The sequence below is a fragment of the Garra rufa genome, chromosome 4, assembly GCF_049309525.1.
Source record: "Garra rufa chromosome 4, GarRuf1.0, whole genome shotgun sequence".
NCBI classification, from domain to species: domain Eukaryota; kingdom Metazoa; phylum Chordata; class Actinopteri; order Cypriniformes; family Cyprinidae; genus Garra; species Garra rufa.
Genome location: NC_133364.1, coordinates 50,898,064 through 50,911,433, shown reverse-complemented (window position 1 = coordinate 50,911,433; position 13,370 = coordinate 50,898,064). Strand labels below are relative to the sequence as shown.

The 13,370-nt window shown below is 39.4% G+C and overlaps 1 protein-coding gene and 1 long non-coding RNA gene across 2 annotated transcripts in view; both read right to left on the bottom strand.

Moving 5' to 3' along the window:
• LOC141334136 (uncharacterized) overlaps positions 1-13,370 on the bottom strand; it is a 559,741-nt gene that overhangs the window by 404,043 nt on the left and 142,328 nt on the right. The gene's annotated exons all lie outside the window — the stretch shown is intronic.
• On the bottom strand, positions 1,392-4,060 carry LOC141334139 (uncharacterized). The gene is made up of 3 exons (XR_012355487.1): positions 3,998-4,060; positions 2,056-2,148; positions 1,392-1,523 (listed from the first exon to the last, which is right to left on the bottom strand). It is a non-coding gene; the product is annotated as an uncharacterized lncRNA (long non-coding RNA).

Here is a 13,370-nt window from a genome sequence, read left to right as displayed (position 1 = left end):
AAGAGCAAAATAAAATAACATTTCAAATGGCTTTAAATCAGTGTCTTATTATGATGACAAAGAGAAAACTGGCAGGACAAGTACTTTTGCTATGTTAACTGCATAATGTTTTAAAATGTATATAGAAAGGTGGTATAAATGTGTTTTAAAAAGTGGTCTAGGTAAAATAGCAAATTTCAGCCTGCCTCTTGAATATGCCATAGATGTTTGCACAATGAACATGTTTAGATAAGCTTTGTTTAAAAAAGATTGTATTTTGTCCGATTTCATAATTTAACATTCTAAACCACATTACCCAGAAGCCTCTGCCATTCTGTCGATGGAACGCGAAAAAAGATGGCGCTGTTATTTGTAGTTTAAAGAAGATATGCTTAGGGTTAGGGTTAGAATCTCTGTAAAGTGGCGATTACTCACAACATAGCAACACTGTATTGTTAACTGAGGGTATTACAGACGTAATAATAATTGCAAAACGGACTTTGCAACATCAAGCGTTTTTTTTATTTTTTATTTAGTTTAAAAGATAGTCCAATTACAGCGAGTTCTACGAGTGCCACGGGAACTTTCAAAGCCAAGGGCATCCCAGCTGAGCAGAGGCATCAAACTTACTTGTCCATATATGGCCATTTATGACAGGATCTTGGGTTCTTGTGGGGAATGGACAGATAATCAGTTGAATGTTCATATAAATCAAAATGTAAAATAAATATATAATAATTAGTTAAACATGAAGTATTTTTCTACTATTCAATTTGGCTTTTGTAACATTTACAGCGTATTTATAGTGGTTAAATAAACAGTTAATCATTTCTGTTTCCTGGAAATTGTCCTTCTTAGATCTGCCAGTTTAACTATAGGAATAATAATAATAAATCATGAAATCACACATTTTGTAGTTATTTCCCAATGTTTATTGATATGTCAAACCTTTCCCAGATAAACAGTCATTATGAAAAAAATTAAAAACAAAAACCTGCTGATTATAAAATTGTACAACACTCAAAAATAAAAGATAATTTGTTTACAGAACATGTTACAAGATGCCAAATAATATTCAAGGCTCCAGCTGAAAATATATTTTCTTCCCTTTAACAAACAATTAGGCAAAAATGATTAAGAACAATACTTCAATATTTTACAATTATTACCTTATATGATATATTTCCTGTGTCCTTTCATCATTGTTTGCTTCTATTGTGACTAAACGCAAGACAAATGAATGATTAATAATTATAATTTTTATAGTAAGTTGTTAGTGGTAGTTATAAATCACTATATATTGACAGGAGTGCCAACAGTAGAGATGGGAGTGAGTGTTGACTGTAGAGGAGAAATAAAAAATAATAATAATAATAATAAAAAAAAAAATAATAATAATAATAAGTAGACACATAAAAACTGGAAGACGGCAGTTAAGTACTGAGAGCAGATGTGCCACATGAGAGAAAGCGATGTGGAAGCTGTTGGAAGGGCTGATATTGTGGAGAGCTGACGAAAAAGGACTTAGTAGTCTGTGAGAAATCCTGCAAGACAGGAAGAAAGAGAATTACTCACGATGAACAATTTTTCAAAACCAGATGGCAGACAACAACATACTGTAAGTGCAGCATGTACAACAGTAAACAGAATGTTATCGTCTGTTGGTGTAGATGCTGAAATAGTTATTATCATTGTTCTTGTTCATGGTGTGACCAGCTTTAAGTTTAAGATATCATGTACTGCTAGACAGTGGCAATTTGTAAAAATTCATAAAGAAAGAACAAAATGGACTTAATATAAACTTTATGAAACAAACACTCTGACTACTTTCAATGGCAAAATTAGCATGAGAGTTCAGGCAATGGCCAGTGACAAAAGTACAAGTGAAAGTTGTAGAATTTTACATAACTAGGCTTGTACAAGATTTTATAAATTTGCTGATATGCTGTTAATATTATGAATGAGTTCGACATAACACTTTGTTGGTTGTTCTTTCTAATAGGGCTGTGGAGCAAGCTGTGCAAAACGTAACTGCACTACAGTTCAGTCAAGATGCTCAGACTGACATTGACATACCTTTGGAAATATTTGCCATTGGTCTTTTCCATAAATGCACAATATGGCCCAATTCAAATCCCATGACTGGCCTCCTTTGGTCTTCCCTTTCAGCTGAAACAAAGAGAAACATATACATGTTGAGACAATGTGCTAAAAATAATCTGGAACCAAAATATTTAAGAGGAACGACTGTAAGGAAAGTTATTATCAACAGATAAATAAGGATGTGTGCATTAAGGCAAATCAGTTATAGCTAAAAGTCTTCAACGTTACTGAGAAAGATTGAATCATTGAATGATTTGTTCAGACTCCTTGATAACTTCTTCAAGATCAGCACTGGGAGCTTTGAGTTTAAGTTCTCTGTTAATTCTAGCAGCTTTCTGACAGAATTGGTCAAAATAATGAGATTATGAAAATGTCATGATGGAGAACAGAAAGAGAGAGCAAAACTATGTGTAAATTAATTATTGATTACATTTCAGAAAAATAGGAACAAGTGATGGCATTTACAAGAGTTTTTTTCTTGAAAGAGCTGCTGGAGTAAGTGATCTGATGTAACTACAAGACAGAAAAAAAATATTAAATTACAATATTTACAATAATTATAAAATTAATTTATATAATTGGTTTTTTTTAAGTATAAAAGGTGGCAAGCATTATAATTCCTGTGCTTTACAAATAATACACCGTAAAATCACAGTTAATGGTAAAACTACGTTTACAGTTGTACAACCACGGTGAGCATTATGGTTATTGTGCTTTAACTACAAATATCACAGTAAAACTATGGTTACTGAGGTAAAACTATGGTAAATGTTGTTGTTATTGTGCTTTAACTACAAATGCCACAGTAAAGCTATGGACACTGAGGTAAAACCATGGTAAATGTTGTGGTTATTGTGCTTTAACTACAAACACCACAGTAAAACTATGGCTACTGAGGTAAAACCATGGTAAATGTTGTGGTTATTGTGTTTTAACTACAAACACCACAGTAAAACTATGGACACTGAGGTAAAACCATGGTAAATGTTGTGGTTATTGTGCTTTAACTACAAACACCACAGTAAAACTATGGCTACTGAGGTAAAACCATGGTAAATGTTGTGGTTATTGTGCTTTAACTACAAACACCACAGTAAAACTATGGTTACTGAGGTAAAACCATGGTAAATGTTGTGGTTATTGTGCTTTAACTACAAATGCCACAGTAAAACTATGGACACTGAGGTAAAACCATGGTAAATGTTGTGGTTATTGTGCTTTAACTACAAACACCACAGTAAAACTATGGCTACTGAGGTAAAACCATGGTAAGTGTTGTGGTTATTGTGCTTTAACTACAAACACCACAGTAAAACTATGGACACTGAGGTAAAACCATGGTAAATGTTGTGGTTATTGTGCTTTAACTACAAATACCACAGTTAAACTATGCTTACAGTGGTAAAACCATAGTAAATGTGCTTTAACAACAAATACCACAGTAAAACTATGCTTACAGTGGTAAAAACATGGTTAATGTTGGGCTTTAACTACAAATACCACAGTAAAACTATGGTTAATGAGGTAAAACCATGGTAAACGATGTGACTTGTGCATTGGCTACACAAAATATGGTCAAGCAACAGTTACTATGGTAAAACTATGGTAAATGTGCGGACTTTTACATGATCGCGCTTATCACGTGACACTGGTTTGGTTGATCTGTAAAGCTGTCATCAGCCACGTGAATATAATTAAAACGGTTTTATTTATTTATCTATTTCAAAACAGCAACAGTTAGAAGTTAGCTTAGGCTAATATTAGCAGCTGTGCTAACGCAGCAGCCGACTGCTCTAATTTAAACGCACACGCTTCCATTTTAACACATGACCCCACGTACAGAGACGCAGAAGGACCGAAATAATTAAAATAATGATCTCATACAAAAGAAAAGATAATTTGTTGCCTTTCTTACCTGTTTGAAGGTGTATATGCATCTAGTGAACGGGGCAAACCGAGCCTCGCAGGTGACGTCACTGCCGTAGAAGATGCTGCGTGCTATTTGTACGCATCTGCTCTCCACAGAAGTTAATGGGAAGGATTGGCGTATCATATGCACGCGAAATTGGACTTTGGCGTATGTATTACACGAAATTGGAAAGTGCAAAGTCGTGTTATTTATACGCAAATTGATGAGAACGGGTTGCGTGAAGACATCTTCTTCAAGTCTTGCGTGGGGAAGGTGGATAGAGGGCCTCTTTAGCTGCTCTTGTGGCCTCCTCAGTAATGGGAAGTGGAGCTGTTTTAAATTTCATCGTTGCTCGATTGACGAACAAGCATGGCCGCCCATATTTGTACGAGAGGGTGAAGTTTTTTTTCCTACGTATGACTGCCCCTCTTTAAATTCAGGGTTGCTACCATTTCTTACTGAAAGGTATACTGTCTCCCCATCAGTGAGTGCACATGAAGTGGGGATTATATGTTCCGACATCTATTTTATTCCCTGGGCGTTACAAATGTCAAAAACTTTTGAAATACACAGAATGCCAATGATGCCATTAATTATGAAAAATTTACAAAATGTAAACAAGAAACTCTTTCCTTTTTGTGACAGGCTGAAAATGTTGATGCTAATGCTAGCATGTGCTCCACAGTTAAACATACTAGTTACACATACTGACTGTTGAGGTAACTTAAATGCATATATGTGTGAAAATATCAGACTAACAACTTTTTGAATTGAAAATATATTTAAAAGTTTAAAACATGAATAAATAAAAAAAAATTGTAACAAATTAAATGCAACAAAAAGATGTAAATTAACAGAAAACAAATCTTAATACAAACTGTATCTAAACAAACTGTACTACAACAAAATTAATTACTGTAAACTACTAAATGTGAGCTACTACTAAATGTGAACAGCTACTACATAAATTAAATTAACTACTGGCTACAACTAAAATGAACTAAACTAGTAAATCGTTTTCACTTAATTTTAATTAAACTAAACTCAATAACTAAGACTGGACTAAGGACACATCTGTAACATGTTTGTATGTGTGTTTTATCTGGACTCTGACTCTGACAGGTAGGCTTTCAACAAGTTCATCTATGCTGCCGTGGTAGAGGTCGACTGGAACAGTGAACTCCTCAAAATCACGGGGTCAGCAGAGTAAGGCTGTCCTCGCCGTCTGACAACCCCACAATCTCCACCACAGCAGTCTCCACCTGCTGCTGAGCAATCTGGATTTCAACAAAAAATCAGTTTACACTCCTGTAAAAGCACATTGATTTTATGAACTTATTGATATTTCAGTGGGATGTAACTAGTATAGTGCAATAAAAAAAACGAACTTTTGAAACAAAATTATAGTGATTAAAAAGTGGTTAATGCTACAAATAAAATATTATGTGCTTAGCATGACAACTGCACTTGAAGCTTTCATAAAACTAAAATGAAACATCTAAACTGCATATAATACCATAAAAAAAGCTGCATGTTGATAAGTGAAGGTCTGGAGAGAACCACGGAAGGCATGGCTGTGAATGTGCTGACGTGCCACGATTTGATCCAAGGTCTATAACATAAAAACAGGTAAATGAAATGTGTATTCTAAAAGCAGCTGATGTAAATGCCTTAAATTAGTATATTGTCTTATTCAGAATAAGATTCATAATTAGATTACGGCTGATGTAAACTATGTTCACATGGACAGCAGTAATGTAATTATTGATCTTATTTTGTATAAGAGAATATTCTAATCTATTAAAATGCATTTCCATCAGTTGCAGATTGATTAATGGGACTCCCTCAGAATTAAAAATATCAACATACAGTACAACTTGTCTTCGTTATGGTAAAATATGCCGTTTTAGGTTATAATTAAACATTTTATGTCAGCTTCAAGTGCAGAACTATTTTCTTAATCGGATTGCAATCAGATTCAGAATGAGGTGTATTGCCAGGTATGTTTACACAGGGGTGCCCAAACTCAGTCCTGGAGGGCCAGTGTCCTGCAGAGTTTAGATCCAACTTGCCTCAACACACCTACCGGAAGTTTCCAGTATGCTTAGTAGAGCTTTGGTAAAGCTAGAGCTTGATCACCTGGTTCAGGTGCGTCTACTTTTTTACTCTATTCACAGTGCTTAGGAGTTTTGTAGTGTTAAAGGTATGAGGGATTGTTTGTTACATGAGTTGTGAAAAGGGATGCACAATATTATCAAACCATAATTAGCTCTGAGACGTATGCATGTAAATAGTTTCACATTTATAAACCTACAGCCCATACATTTATGTAAATGAAGTACAGAATGAACACTAATGATATCTTTTTTGTTTTAAATGATTTTGATAAATATAGTAATCTTGCAGCTTTAGAAAATGGTTTAATAATGCAGTTCATTGATTAACCATGGAATGTTCTACTTCCAGTATATTACAAATGAATCGAGAAGCTAATTGTAATCAAGGACTTTTTAAAATTAAGTAACTCAAATTGCATCAAGGAATTGTGACAGCCATAGTTTGTAGTGTGGTCGTTCTTGACGCAAACATTTGCCTATATTGTGATTCGGGTTCAGTGTTAGTTCTAGACGGGTGGTAAGAGCTACAGTAGGATCAGCAAGACTAGTTGTAAGCAGTGCTATGAAAGGAGATGTTCTCTGAAGAACTGGGTCTTCAGGAGTTTTTTGAAGATGGAGAGGGATGTCCCAGCCCTTGTAGGAACTGCATTCCAGTTAGTTATCGTTTGTCTATTCATAACTAATCAATATTGCATGACATTTACAGGAAGTGAAGGACACACGCTGGCTCTCACAGCACAAGGCCATTGAGACCCTACAGAGGAACCTGAGTGCCGTCCTGGGAGAGTTGGCAGAGAAGGCAGAGATGCAAAGAGCAGGTATGATATGTGCACAATCGAATTTAAATCTGTTTGATGTGATGCATTGACATTATTGTTTGCATATACTAAATGGCAGGAAATCTTTATTTAAATTTAGGTTCCTGTGACAATCCAGACTCTTAGAGACTACAAAGAGGCTGCTGGACAAACTCCACTCCCTGGATCCTTCCTGTCTCGCTTCCATCAGGACCTTGATGATCCCCAAGGACTTGGAGCGTACAACATCCAGCACGAGGAGGAGAGGGATAGGAGAGGGCGTGAGGTCCAAGATGAGTCAAGGGAGGGGCATTGGGGCAGATTCCAGCGAGAGGTAAATGATAATTTGCTTAGTGCTACATGAGAAGTACAACACTCTTGTTAGGTGAGCATCTTCACATAGATGTGACAAGATTAAAATTCATTAGTGCAAGCTTAATGGTACATCATAAATAATAATTAGCAGTCCTGAACATACTCTCTGGTTTGGCCCTACCCAGCCAGCAATGACTTTTGGGGGCCCAGCTGGGTTAACTAGGGGCTCCATGGGAACTGTGTGGGCATGGGCTTTGGCTGGGTTAAATCAGCGGGTCCCATGTAGGTTTTGTAGTGTGAGTCCCACATAGGAAGGCCATATGAGCTGATTACATAAATCTAATATGTAGAAAATTGTATGTATTGTTAGTTTCTGCTGTATCACATCTTTAGCACATCAAGTGGCACATTTGGTGGGTAAGAATCAATTAACTACATTATTAGCCTTTTATAAGGCTGCAAGATATTTTAAAACCATTTAAAGGATTTCTTTACTTCCAGAATGAAATTTTCCTGATAATTTACCTACCCCCATGCCATCTAAGATATTCAGGTTTTTCTTTTTTTTGGTCACAAAAAATAAATATACATTTGAGGAAAAGATTCCAGGATTTTTCTTCATATAGTGAACTTCTATTGTGCTCAATGTTTTGAAGGTGTAAAAAAAAAAAATTCAGTTTCAAAGGGCTCTAAACAATTCCAGCTGAGAAATAAGGGTCTTATCTAGTGAAAACGATCAGTTATTAAAATGTACAATTTGCATACTCTTTAACCTCAAATGCTTGTGTTGTCTAGCTCTGTGTGAACCATGTGCAATCCGGTTCAATACAGTTAGGGTCTGTCTGAAAAACTCACATTTCTTTTTCTTAAAATCATCCTACATCGCTGTTACCTTTTTTTAAAGTGTGTTTCTTCTTTGCACATTCACTTTGTAAACACTGGGTCGGTACTTTTTTCATCGATGTAGGCGACATACACTAACTGTATTGAACCGGAGAGCAAACCAGAGCTAGAGAAAATGAGCATTTGAGGTTAAACAGTATATAAATAGTAAAATAATTCAGAAAATACAGATCGTTTCACTAGATAAAACCCTTATTCTTCAAATGTGATTCTTTAGAGCCCAATGTGTTGAGCACTACTGAAGTCCACTATATGGAGAAAAATCCTGCAGTGTATTCCTTAGGGCTGTCCCTGAATAGTCGAAGATTCGATGCATCGATATGCGGAGCCTGATTCGACCACCGATCTCACAGTCGAATCTTCGCGGGTGAAACGAGCATCATACCATTTTGCCAATATGGGGGTGCTCAATGTCTAATTGCACACAGAACTACTGGTTTTGTACGGTTATATTACGTTATATACAGCCTTTGATTATGATAGTGCAGTAAAAACAAAAGTGAAAAGAAAGAAGCGTTCAATAAATATTTTTAACGTGTTTGTGAATACATCTAACCACCCCTGTGACAGATTTAATTTTCACTTGCCCTGATCCATGATGAGATGCGGACCATCTTGACGGCAGGGATTAGGCGGTGATCACAACGAACGCGTTTTTGTAATTGGAGGCGCCTCTTTTGAATGGTTTTCTGTTGGCAGTGAGCGTTCTGCGCTCTGTTCATGCGCCCCCCGCGCCTCGCGTTTTTGCAGGAGCGCTCTGAGCGCCTGAAGTTGAAAAAAAAAAATCAACTCTGAGCGGAAAAACACCCAACGTCATTCGCGTTCTTTTCCATTGTACAATCGAATGAATGGAGAGGCGGGTCTTCTGTTGTGATGGCGAAAGTTTACCGTTGCTTAAAAAGTCCGGAGACTGCAAGAAATGGAGGAGAAACCTTTGGTGTCTATCGTGGGTAACCAGGAGCTGTATTATTTAGGGTTTCTGCTAATATGACAGTTTACTTAACAACAAAAAACTAAGATTTTAGAGCGTTCGTGCTATAATCCTTTGATTTGACTGACAGGACAGCTGTTTCGGTCGTTGCTTAGCAAAAAAGGCAGTGCTGTGCGCCTCGCGTTTTTAGAACTAAAAGACGCGTTCTGTGTTTTTATTTAAACCTAAATAAGTTCGTCTGTCAGTTGGCAGGCAGTTTTGGTCGCTTTATTAAAAGCTTTTGCTGTGTGCAGTGTGTAAAATAAAATAAAAACTGTTTTACCCTCCTGCTGACTATAGTGTCGTGCCCCTCCCAACCCATTCACACACACACACAGGCCTAGATGATTCGACTATCGGTCGACTATAGAAAGATTTGAAAATTCTGATTCGACTATGAAAATTCATAGTCGGGGACAGCCCTAGTATTCCTCAAATTATTTTTTTGTGACCGTAGAAAGAAAGACATCTTGGATGACAAGAGAGTAAGTAAAGTCCAATATTGTGCATCCCTAGATCAAGAGAAACAGCTAATGTGTTTTGCATTATTTGTGTACCTTGACGGTTGAGTATGTAGAAGAATTTAATTTTCCTTTCCCATTTTCCTTTGGAAAGGCCTTGAGGTGAGTGAGCTCTACCCCGTCCTCAAAGTAGAGCTCACTCAAGACCTCGTTTCGCCAAAGATACACTTCTAGGACCTTCTGGCCGCATCTAAGGTGCAGGTCCAAGATGGGGACATGGCCCTCCTGGACCCTTGTCATTCACATTTCGTGTACCTGCAGAATAAGAGGCCAACAGGTAAGTGATTCAGGTCAAATCATACTCATTCACAATGTGCAGTTAAACAAAGACTTGACAATTGTTGTTGACCAGTTGGATAAATGAAAACAACTGTAATGGAGCTGTTGGGCTGGAAAATGCTTGAAGGCACACAGCAGAGCAGACTAAATAAAACTGCTTAATAATAAGCTGTATTCCAACAAATCTGACTGAAGAACTTGTCAAATTATGAGTGAGCTACGTGTATTTTTTTGCTTGTGTTAAAGTGAGTCACAATGTATTGCCATCTTTTTGTGTTTTTGCAGAAGGAAGTCAGTCAGTGATTCTTCATTTTTATCTTCATTTAAGCAACAGAGTAATGCAGATTAACCTTTGTTTTCAGATATTCATTAACAGCATTAAAATAACTCACTCTCTCTACTTGGCCTTGGATGGTCAAGTAATCCCCCCTAGAAAAGAAGTCCGCCTCTTCTCCATTGATGGGATGCTGCACATAGGATGTCTTTTGCAGCCTTTTCGTCTGCATTCAACAAGACAAGTGGTGCTGGCCTGAGTTTGCTCGATGTCGATTTTGGCGGCCAAACTTGGCACTGACTGTGACATTTTTAAGAGGTGGCTTTCTTAGTGGATCCATTTGCCACACATTTGAAAGGAATCGGTGCTGGCCGTGTGTATGGACTTGGTGTTGCCATCCTAAGGGTAAGAAAAAAAATGAAGAAAATACTTAAGAATACTTACAGTGATGTATGTATATTTAGACAGTACCAGTCACAATTTAAAATATTTTCTGAGGTAAATCTATTTTTTCTATTTTTTAACTTCACACTTCATTCATGTAATTAAGTTAATTGAAAGTTATTAATAACATTTCCTGTGAATTAATGATTTACTTCATAAAATGAACCTAACCCTAACCCTAGAGACAGCCCTTCTCTTACAAAAACAACTGCAGTTAATTCAAGTTCAACAGCAGTGAAACTGCAGCACAATGAAGTACAAAAACAACCTAACTTACTTCAGTAATGCCCTGTAATGCATGTGAAGAAGAAAAAAAGCCCTCCTATGTCTGTCTTTGTTTTGAAGGATTAGGTAAGGACTGTATTTGTGCTGTAACAGGTGGATTTGCATCCAGTGGTGTGTCAGTAAGAACACGTAAAAGCCTGTACACACCGCTTTTCGACAGTGTTTTTTGAGACATTTTTCGCCAGGATACCCACAGGATTTTCACTTGCGAATTCACTCGCATAACGCTTCATGAAAAACAGAAATACTTCTGTATAGAAGGTGGCGCTGCGCTTCTGACACTTGCTTGTCACACAGAAGAAGAAGAGAGCCAGCATGCGCGCTTGTCAAACCCATAGACATAGATATAAATGCATATCTTTGAAATTAAACCCATTCACATGCTTTTTGTTAACTGGTAAACAGAACATAGATTTTTTTCAAACAGCAGCAGCTTGTTCCCCAGAAAAGAAGAAATTATTGTTCTGTTGAATGAGGAAAGACGACGGAAAAGACGCGGATATTGGATCCTATAGTTACAAGATAAGTTTCGGTTTCAGCTTCAATTATCATGAAAATGCAGTAATCGAGATGAAACGATGATTGCGTTCTGCCCCCTAACCAGTGGTGCGCTTTCGCTCCTCCATAAAAGTATAATTTCACATGCAAATCAGCAAAATCATGTAACGTGACTTTCATAAAACTGGACGTGCTTGATTTATTAATGTTTATTTGATGTTGTGTTTTTAATAGCGTGTAAGAAAACATGCGCTGTTCTTTGTATGCGCTCAGAGATGCAGCAGAACACGCACATTTAACGTTAACTTTTAGCTCAAGGTTCGCGCCTAAACACTCAAATACACGCAAAAATATTTCAAAATGAGGCGTTTGGTCATTATTCAGGTAAACCCTTGTCAGGTATGTCTTAAATGATCAAACATTCACTAGTTCGCTTTTGCATATAATAAACAGCGTAAAGTTAAGCGTGTTTGGCATGCTGTCCGGGAGAGGGCTCCGAGCTCGGTAGTCATTCCCGAGCCCGGGGCACTCCCCCTGCCCAGGGAGAGGGGTCCGAGCTCGGCCTTTGGCCCGAACCCAATAGCGCTCCCCCCCTGGCTGGAGGTGAGGAGAAAATAAACAGGGGGGGTGGGAGGGATGCTGGAATCAGAGATAGCTGAAGGTAGGACTGCTTGGTTATTTAAAGGGACTGTAGTAATGGGATAGGGAGAGTGATTGGATAGGGAGTGATTGCTGATGATGAATTGGCCGTGTTAATTATCTGCGCGAGCTCCTCCTGAAATTTGTTAATGAAACATCACTTCACTAGTTCGCTTTTGCATATAATAAACAGCGTAAAGTTAAGCGTGTTTGGCATGCTGTCCGGGAGAGGGCTCCGAGCTCGGTAGTCATTCCCGAGCCCGGGGCACTCCCCCTGCCCAGGGAGAGGGGTCCGAGCTCGGCCTTTGGCCCGAACCCAATAGCGCTCCCCCAAAGTGCAAAATAACTGCAGGACAGCAGCCAGGTGGCCCCCCAAAAAGCTTAACTTGAGCTGGAGGGATGCTGGACGATTAGCGGCGGGGAAGCGCGGGAGGAGCTGCTGCGGGCACTGCTAGGGAAGGAAAAGCAAAGAGAACCTTATGTGGGGTGGCAATTAGGGGGAATGAAGAATGGCGTTTTCTTGGGGGTGGGTACTGCTGTGGCGTAGGGGAAACATGCTAGGTGCTCTAGGATGTGTGGGCTTTGCTGCGCTAAAGGGGACTGAGCGGTGGCTGCCGCGTGAAAGGGGGAATAAGCGGGGCGCTCTAGACAGAGCGGGCATTGTTGCGGCATGGGGAAATAAGCAGGGCGTTCTAGTGTGAGCGGGCATTGCTGCGTGAAAGGGGGAATAAGCGGGGTGCTCTAGTCAGAGCAGGCATTGTTGCGGCATGGGGAAAAAAGCGGGGCGCTCTAGTCAGAGCGGGCATTGCTGCAGCGTGGGAAAGTAAGCAGGGGCTGCGGCGAGAGCGGTCATTGCGGTGCGTGCGGGCACTGCTGTGGCATGGGGGAATAAGCGGGGCGCTCTTAGCAAGAGCGGGCATTGCTGCGGCATGGGGGAATAAGCGGGGCGCTCTAGCGAGAGCGGGCAATGCAGCGGCGTGGGGAAACGAGCAGGGGCTATGGTGAGAGCGGGCATTGCAGTGCGTAAAGGGAATGAGCGGGGCGTTCTAGAATGAGCAGGCGTTGCTGCGGCATGGGGGGAGCGAGCGGGGTGGCTTTAGCATGAGCGGGCGTTGCTGTTCTGTAAGGGGAATAAGCGGGGGCTTGAACAGGAGCCATGCGATGTTGAGCGTGACGGGAAAAGCGGGGCGAGCACTGCTGTGCGTCAGGGGGGCTCCAGCGGGGGCGCGCATTGCTGCGTGTATAGGGGATAAGCGGGGGCTTGAACAGGAGCCATGCGATGTTGAGCGTGACGGGAAAAGCGGGGCGAGCACTGCTGTGCGTAAGGGGGGCTCCAG